Consider the following 9,278-nt stretch of genomic DNA (forward strand, 5'->3'; position numbering starts at 1 on the left):
TTTATACATTCTCAAACCAGATGGGATAATGATTCTTTTCTCACTGGGTTTTGATATGAGGTAATATTCTGAAGCTACCCAGGATTGTATCTAAGACCCAGAGGCATTTGATAAAATCATCTGAATATTAAGTATGTTCTCTCACTCAATTTCAACATGACTGGTTCTCTTTACTGAATTTACCACTTTTCCCATTGAGTTTGCCTGATTGGGATGGACATAATTAGCTAGACTGTTTGGTGTTGGGGTCCTTGCCAGTACCCCTCATAGGAAACCAATGGCACAACTCAGCACTGTGGCCATCAGACCTGTTTAGAAGAAGTCACCCAAAGAGCCAGGACATGCAAATCAACTGAAAGGAAAGGATCTCTCATAAGACTATCAGAAAGCTCAGAGAATTGATAAGATTGGAAACCCAGAGTTGGAAAATAGACCAGAACCAAGAGTGGCTAGGAAATGGGGGGGTGTTGTCAGCCCTGGTATGGTTAGGTAACTAGCTCAGTGACTGCAGTTATCACACCCAATGCAGCAGCAGTGGTCACCTCCAAGTTGCCTCACCTAGAGCCAACACCACTGCGCTGGGCACAGTATTGCTTCTGGGTTTTTCTCAGAGTCTCTTCTGCTGCTTGGTAGGGCTTCCAACCTCCCCCAATCCTCTGCTCACCCCTTGAAAGTCAAGGATCCTGTTGGTGGAACCTCAGCTGTCAGGAGCAAGAGAAAGAGGATACAGCCCCTTCAGCTTCTGCAGTTGGAAGCAGGCCCTGCATTATAACAAACAGGAAGGGTATTCAGATGCTGGGCAGACAAAAGTGAAAAACACTGCGTGTTCACTATTCAATTATTTATAGTAACAGTGAGGATAACAGTATGACCAGGTGACGCCAAGTGACTATTAGCTATCCTAAAATTCCAAAGCCATCCCTCAAGACTATTTGCTGCTTCTGAGGCTATGTCAAAAACTACACTTGAAGGCAAGTTTCTAAAAGGTTTCTAAAACCTTTTTTTGACCACCATAGTGGTATTCCAAGGTGCAACACAATTGGAAATATGATTAGCTGAAAGGGACAGGCAAAGGATATGTTGGACTACATTAAAACTCCCAATTTTATTTTATTTTTTTAAAGATTTATTTATTTATTTTATACAAAAACAGGAGTACAGGCCAGATGTGCAGGAGGGTGAGAGGGTTCACCAGAGACAGAGCGGGGAACAGAATAGGCAGACTGATGAAACATACTGCTGAGGGGAGTAGCAGGCACGACAGGAGAGGTCGGCCTCGCCATGTGGGACCCTCGCCAGCTTACCAGGATCGAACCAGCGCTGCAGAGGCTGGGACAGCTTCACAGCGCTGCGCTCAACTGCCTGCGTCACCAGGGGAGGCCCAAAACTCCCAATTTTAAAGCAAGCGGGTTTTATTTTTCTAACATATCTCTAGTTTTAGAAGTGTGGGATAGCTGGATGCGATTCAGTGTGTCAGTAATGTCGGAATTAAGTCTCTCTCTGCTATTCTCTTGGACTTTTCCTCATGGTCACAAGATGGCTGCCACGACTCTAGATATTTTACCCAAGTTCATGGAAGGAGGAAGGAAGAAAAAGGGGAAAGGGGCAGGGGGCAAAACATCTGTATCATCTCTTTTGACCAGGAAAAGAAAAGTATTTCCCAATATGCCCCCTCCTGCTTTGCTATCCCCTTACTTTTCTGCGTGCCTCATTTGATAAGACAAGGTCATGTAACTATCCCTAACTGCAAGGATAGCTGTGAAAGATGAAAACTACATCAATCATGAACCACTGCCTGGGCCTCAGATGAGAGAGAGGGGAAGAGATGGATATTGGACAGCTGATTCTAATTTCTTGTATCAAATTTGGGCATTGCAGGGAATAAGTATGGGAGATTAGTATAATGGGGAAAGGTGACAGAGGAGTGGGAAAATATAGAGCATGTGAGGAAATTAGATATGGCTGGGGTATAGAGAGCTGCATTTTTGGTAGTCTATCTTACAGAAACAAAATCACCGATTGCAAGGATATACACACAAGGGATTCTATTAGTGGGAAAAAATCTGAACAATCTATATGACCATCAACAGGGGACGGCTGAATAAGCGTGGTATATCCATTCTATAGAACACTATGTAGCTTTAAAATGAATATCTCTGTATCTGTAGACACATTTGTTATCATAAAAGAATGAGCAAACTACAGAGCTCTAATACAATCATTTTATATAAACAAGAAATAGACCCAAGTATATGAGTGCAGCTCATATGAGCATGGTGAGCATGGAGACAGAGAGGGAAGTAATAACCCAGCTTTTTTTCAATATTTTATTTTATATAATTCTTACATCATTTTTGCACAATGTATACATTTTCACTTTGGTTATATTCCTCATACAACTGCACCCCCCCCCCTTATTTTGACCCTAATCCTTCTTCTCCCTGCCCCTTCTCCCCACCCCAGTGTGTCTCTGGTCCATAGTTACTTGTTGATTGTGATTTTTACTTTGTATTAATTAGTCTTTTTCCTGGTCCCTTATTTAGGTTTTCTAAATTCCTGCTATGAGTGAGACCATCCGGTATTTTTCTTTTTCTTTCAGACTTATTTTGCTGAGTATTATCCCTTCTAGCTCCATCCATGTTGCTACAAACTGCATGTGTTTATCTTTTTTGATTGCTGAGTAATATTCCATTGTGTATATGTACCACATCTTCTTGATCCAGTCATCTATTTTTGGGCATTTGAATACCCCAGCTTTTTAACACTGGTATCTCAAGAGTCCGGGTAGGAAATGGAGAGAAGATCATAATGTTTTTCTTTATATATCTTTGAGTGCTTTGCTGGTTGAAGTTAACATGTCTCTTTTGTAATTTTGGAATGCAACTTAATCAAAGCTTTTTAAAAGTAGTTTGGAGCCAGCTGATAAAGAATCAATTGTTATATGTAGATGATGGAGAGCCACTGAAGATTTCTGGGCTAGGCAATGATGTGACCAAGAAAATTAATCTGGCAGGAATATATATATATATATATATATATATATATATATAATGAGTTAGAAAAAAAAGGGGCTGAGGATGGAGAGAACAGTCAGAAGTTTCTTGTAGGAGCTGCTTCACAAGTTAATAAAGAACTGAACTATGATGGCAATAATTGTGATGTGAGGAAAAGGAACGGGGGCCAGTAGAGCTGTGGGACATGCATGTCTAAATATTGGGGGGAAATAAATAAATAAATAAATAAATAAATGTTGGGGAAAATGGTCATGGGGGAGGGTAATTTTTAATTTAATTTTATAACCAGCACATCTAGCACTTTGAATAAATGGCTGGAAAACCATAGCTACTTCTCCTCTCCCACCGCCTCCAACATTCACTGACTTGACATTTATAATACAGAAACCCACAATTGGTGCAATTTTTCCGATGAGACTTGCCTTATCTCCCTTATTAAACTGAAAACAATTTAGGTTCTGAGAACACAGAGAATACTTACTGGTGGCCCCTAAAAGTGCAGTGAACCCCAAAGTTATCATTCATTCATTCAGCACAGTTGATGGTGCATATAAATGCTCTTCATTCCTTGAAGGAATAGCCCCGTTTTCTACTCCCTTGGAATTTCCATTGAATGAAGGGGATAGATTCTCAATAAGTCCCCAGTGATAAATGTTCTGAGAAAGAGTTACAAGAACCCTAGCCAAGTACCAGGTGGGAGGTTGGAGGGAAGTGGTGTTTAAGCTGAAATGTTGAGAGAACAGTGAGTGAGGTAAAGAGAAGAACAGAAGGTCATTCCAGATAGAAAGAAAAGTATTAGCAAGACCCCGAGGTGAGGTGAGGTGGGGTGAGGTGAGGAGCAGCATGGCACATATGAGTAATAAAAAGCAGCCTCTGATAGCAGGAGGTGAGGAAGGGGAGACAGAAGACAAGCAAAGGCAGAAAGGTGGGCTGAGGCAAATCAAGCTGCAGAGACCTTCCTGCCAGGAGCTCAACTTGATCCTAAGAACAATGAAAACCTAGCGGCTTTTAAGCAGAGGACAAACATGGTCTAATTTGCTTTAAAAGAAAAAAAAGATCATTCTGGCTTCTACGTGGACTACAGGGAAACAACAGGAAAGACTTATTGGTCAGGTTTACCCATCAGGTCCAGAGCTGCCCAGGGGCTGAGTTGAGCACACCCCAACTGTACCTTTCTCCTCCTCTGTGTGGATCCTGCTTCCAGTCAGCACTGGCCGCAGCCTCAAGTGGAGGTGATTAGCAGAGGGCGGACACTCCCCCTGAAGGTAAGTAAAAGCCAGGCAAGATTCCTCCGGTGGCAGTGATGGCTTGGCATGCTGGGAATTTAAAGAAGAGGTGAGACCATGGATGAAACAGAAGTGAGGCAAGACCCATTTCTTCTCTCCGTGCACAATTTATCTATAAAACAGGTTATGCACAAAGTGAAAACTCAAAAAGTGTTAGCTTTTTGCTCTTCCTAAAAGACGGGGTGGGGGCGGGGGGCAGGGGTGTGAGGGGGTGCTGTAGGCTCGGATATGGATTCCCAGCTGCCTGAGGGGACTACTGGTCGGCTCCCAGAGAATGCTTGGGAGCCCCGGGGGATGGGCAGGCCTCAGCGCTACCAAAAGACCAAAAAGTCTGACCAAAGTCTTACGTGCGAGTTTTCAGGCTGAGGTTGCTGATGTGTATATGCGTGTGTTCCTGTGACTTAAAAATTCTTAGAACCCCCAGGTGGGGGGAAAGCAGCAGCCCACCGCCCTCCCACGAGCCCCTGCTGATGCGCCAGGCCTCGGGAGACTTTGGAGCTCCCGCCGCCCACCCGGCGGGGCGGAGCCTGGAGAGCTGAGGGAGAGCCGTGGTGGCGGGGGCGGGGCCGGCGTGGCGGGGGCGGGGCCGGCGTGGCGGGGGCGGGGCCGGCGTGGCGGGAGGCGGGGCCGGCGCCGCAGCCCGCGGCCCCGCCCCTGGCGGAAGTGCCACCCGGCGCACCCCGCCCTCCCGAGGCCGGTTCCCCCAGCTCTTCCCGGGGCTCGCGTCCCCGGCGCAGCTCGGCTCCTAGAGCGAGTTCCGCCAGGGCCCCGACGCCAGGTCTGAAGAGGAGGCCCTGGGTCTGCTTATCGGCCCGTCTTCGGCTGTGCTCTCTGTCCCTTCCACTCCCCCGCCCTCCCTTTCATTTCTGTAACCGGCGCGGCGGCAGGCGCCGCGGGGGACCGCACAGGTAAAGCCTCGGCTAGTAGGGGCGCAGGTGTGGGTGTCTCCCGGGCCGGACGGACTGGGGCGAGTCTCATGGCAGGTGCCTGGCTCTTTTCCAAAGCGACTGTACGGACCGCGGGGATCCGGGAGGGCGGGTGCGGACCCCAAGAGAGCTGCAGCACTCTGAGGAGGCCGAGGGGGCGGGGCTGAAGCCCCCCAGGGCCTGGGGGCCGGGTTATTTGTGTCCCCGCGTCCTGCGCAGGCTCCGTTGTGCGGAAGTGGGGTGCGCTGGGTGGGTGGGGTGCGCTGGGTGGGTGGGGGCGGGTGCCGGCCCGGGCACAGGAGGGTTAGCGCCCCCCCTACACACTCGCCGTGGTGACTGGGGTCTGACAGTCGCCCCGCCCGGGCGCACACAATCTCAGGTTTGCAGAATGAAAATCAATAAAATCGATGCAGTGCAAAGACACGAAAACATGTTGGATTGTTATTATTTGCGTTTGTTAAGTTATTTTTATTTATTTATTTATTTTTACTTCTTTCTTGGAAAAGGTGACCGGCTCCGAACAGGGCCTCAAAGAGGGTCACAAAATGCTCCCCGGTTTCCCGACAGAGGCAGGGGCCTGTCCTTCGTACAAACTTCCTCCAGTTGCTGTGCCGGGTCTGGCGGCGGCCGCGGTGCACTGGGCTTCCGGATATGGCTTTGCACCGCGCCTCATTGTCGGCCCTTTAGGGAAATGCCCCCCCTTCAGTCCCATTTCCCGGGTTCATCACCCCCACGTCCCGGGGGCCGCGCCTCCTCCCCTCCTCCGAGCTCTCCCCGGCGCTTTAAATAATGATATTTGCATGCAGGGAGCGATTCATAAATATGTCAGGGCCGGTGAAATATAGGCAACATTTCAAACTTTCTATTTAAAAAACATGAATTATGGCCGCGGAAAATGTGTTCCCATTTAAAGGCGATACGAAGTATTTGGTGTCTCGTCCCCGGGCCCATCCATCACGCAGACAATAAAGAGAGTTTTTCGCCCTGACACCCGCGATTTATGGGCGCCCTTCTCTGCCCTCATCACTCACCCGCCGCGGCCGGCCTGGCGACAGGTCCCGCGGAGAGACCGGCAGCCGCCCCCCCTCTCGCCCCGGCCCGCGCGCGCACTTTGCGCCCTCGCCAGCCCCCCAAGACTGCGTCTCCCGGGGGCAGACTCCCGGGAGTTGGGAGGTCGGCGGTGACGGTCGGAGCTGCCAAGGGGGAAACGGAACCACAGTCGTGGTCTCACCTCTGAGCAAAGCCACTCATGGCCTGGGCAGAGCGCGGAGGAGCGGCCCAGTGTCCCCGCCTCGCCCACGGATCGCGGCACCGCGCCGGGAAGTTTGCAGCGCAGGCGGCGGGAGGTTATTTACGAGCGGGTTCGAAGTGAGGTGAGAAGAGTGGACAGGGAGCTCCCTAGGCCAATTTCTGGCCATTCGGCTCCTGGGAAGGCACACTCGTCCCAAGCTTTCATGAGCTTCGCCGGGCGGAAGCTTCTGGGCAGAGCTTTCTGTAACTTTCACAAAGCTGTCTCCTCTCTGGTGTGATCCCCACAAACACACCGTAGGCGGATGCGGCATCTTGGAAATTAATTTTTTTGGAAAGGGATCGAGGAATTGGCGAGAAATACGGAAGGGAAGGCCCCCCTCCCTAGCGTTTCGCCTCGGCCAGGCTCTGGCGCCTGGTGCCCTGTTCGCCCACCACCCTACCTCGCGCGCGCAGAGCAGCGCGCTGTCCTCCCGAAGCCGCCAGCAACTCTGCTGCAAACTTGCATGGAAGAAAGTTCGGACTTCATCTGCTGCGAAATTTGCTTTCAGTTTTCGCTGCGGGCGGACTCAGTCGGTCGGGTTCCCCAAGCATCCGCGGGGTGGGGGTAGGGGACTACCGGGCACCGCAGGACAGCGAGAGACCTCTAGACCTGAGAGCGCCGATAGTCCAGACTTGGGGGTCGGACTTGCAGCGGTTCAAGGATGAGGAGCCACCTCGCGTGGCGAGTTGGGCCGGTGCGTCTGCATATACGCGAACCGCGAGCGTTTTCCTGCAGGATGCCTGCGAGCTGGATTTATTCTGATACAGGCAACGCAAACCTCAGCCAGAGAAATCCCGTCGATGCTAAAAATGACAAGGTTGAATTTATTAGATCGAGAATCATGTGTAAGTGCAGGGAGATGGCAATTATACAAACAGCTCCATGTCCTGTGTGAACGGAAGATCGGTTCTGGCTTCAAGGGCATGTAATATAACATCTGAATATTTAGATCTATAGAAGGACGTTAAATATTATTAAATTTTCTGTGTGTGTACAGAGTTAAGTTGGAAAAATTCTATTGCAAGTGTCTTTTTACAGTCCCTACTTGGATATAACATGGGCTGAAGAAAGCGCTTAGGTACAACTAACCACTCAGCGAATATTTCCAATAGCCAGAGTGAGTTCCACATCGCTGAGGGGTGCGATATATGTACCTCTTTAAATATCTGCGGCGTGGCGGAGGTGAAATAAACCCATTAAAAAACAACAAGTGCTCAGATCGCTGAGCCACTTCATAGAAACAGTATTTCTGGGTGTGGGAGTAAATATCCCTACCAGGTGGGCTGTGGAACATGCCCACAAATAGGGGGGCTTTCGGAAGCCGGGGTAAGGGCCACAAACCAGCATCTCCTAGCGCCCAGCACATTGAGGTGGACGCTTTGCCATCCGCGGCCTCAGACCCCGGCGTGACTGCTGGGGTAAGCTCGGCTGGGACAGCCAGCACCGCTGCGCCTTGGGGATTTTCCCCAGCACACGAGCCGAGAGGTAGCCTTCTCCAAGCGCCAAACCCCGCATTTCGGGTATCAGGGTCTGGGGTTACTATCCCAGCTCTTCCCCCTCATGCACTTCAACCACCCCCTCAATTCTGACTCCACCTGGCCCTGGCTAGTACCATTTGGGCCTATCGATTTGGAGTGTGAGCGCGGAAAAGGGCGGGTCACGCTTGGTTCCGAGGTCCTCCGAAGCGCAAAGCCTGAGGCCACCGGGGGAAAGACCACGATTTCGCGCGGGGCAGGAATCCAGGCCCCTCCCGGCCCGCCGAAGGCCAGTATGAGGCCATAGAAGCGGTTATCTGGGTATATTTACTTATGAAATGTCGGGCACCCCCTCACATACTCCGGGCTGTGGCCCAGATCCCCGGTGGGTATCCTCCGCATATTTGCAAACCCCAGGCAACGCTTTCAGCGAGGTCCGCGATGCTGCAGCTGTGAAATTCCAATACCAAATACTAATTCCCGAACAGGACCCTTGTAACCGTCTACCCATCTCACTGCCAGGCTTTCTCTTTTTCTCTCGCCTCCTTCCAAATGCACCCAGCCCATCAACAGGCATCGAGCTTCAGCTTGGGAAGAAATGAGGAAGTGTTTTTGTTACGCGTTACTGGGAATTGCACACACTCCTGAGGCAGCCTTGCCGCAGAGAAATAACCCCGGCCCTGAGAATACTCTGCTTTGGAGTGTGGCTGCGCAGAAGTGGTATATACGGTACACAGTGAAGAGGCAGAGAGAAAGGGAAATATTTCCTGGCAAGTATGGAAAGAGTAAAGGAAGGGGGTGGGGGTGGGGAGAAAAAGGTTAGGGAGCCAAGGAAGAAGCAGGAGAAGAATTTAAAGACAGAGAGAGAAGAGAGGGAGGAAAAAAGAAGAGTCAGTGAAGTCGAGCCCAGAAGAGTACAGGCCGCAGCGGGGCCCCGAGCCCAGGCCAGCCCTTGACTGCAGCGAGGTGATTACCTCTGCGGCCCCTAGAAAAGGCGAGGGCCTCCAGGGACCGTCCCCCACTAGCCCCGAGAATCTGGGCCTGGCTCCCAGTTCCGAGGGGCGGGCCTGGGTCCTGGGGCCTCCGCGCATTCTTTCTCTCCCCCTTCTGAGAGACCACAAGGCGGGGCGGGACCCGAAGGGGAGGCCCCCAGGGGCGCGCGCCAGTCCGGGACTGTTTGGGCGCTCTGGGCCAGGCTTTCCAGCTCGCCGGGTCTGACCTGTCAGGCGGATTATCTTCGAGGGAGATTAATAGGGGAGGCGGGCTGCAATAATAATCGTTTTGTT

General features: G+C 50.9%; 1 long non-coding RNA gene across 1 annotated transcript; it reads right to left on the reverse strand.

Annotated features, from left to right (window-relative positions):
* Positions 1-676: 676 nt before the first annotated feature.
* LOC129145033 (uncharacterized) lies at positions 677-4,756 on the reverse strand. The gene is made up of 3 exons (XR_008550027.1): positions 4,648-4,756; positions 4,186-4,330; positions 677-761 (listed from the first exon to the last, which is right to left on the reverse strand). It is a non-coding gene; the product is annotated as an uncharacterized LOC129145033 (long non-coding RNA).
* Positions 4,757-9,278: the final 4,522 nt, after the last annotated feature.

This window comes from Talpa occidentalis, unplaced genomic scaffold (genome assembly GCF_014898055.3).
Source record: "Talpa occidentalis isolate TD23 unplaced genomic scaffold, MPIMG_talOcc4v2.1 talOcc4.8, whole genome shotgun sequence".
NCBI lineage: Eukaryota > Metazoa > Chordata > Mammalia > Eulipotyphla > Talpidae > Talpa > Talpa occidentalis.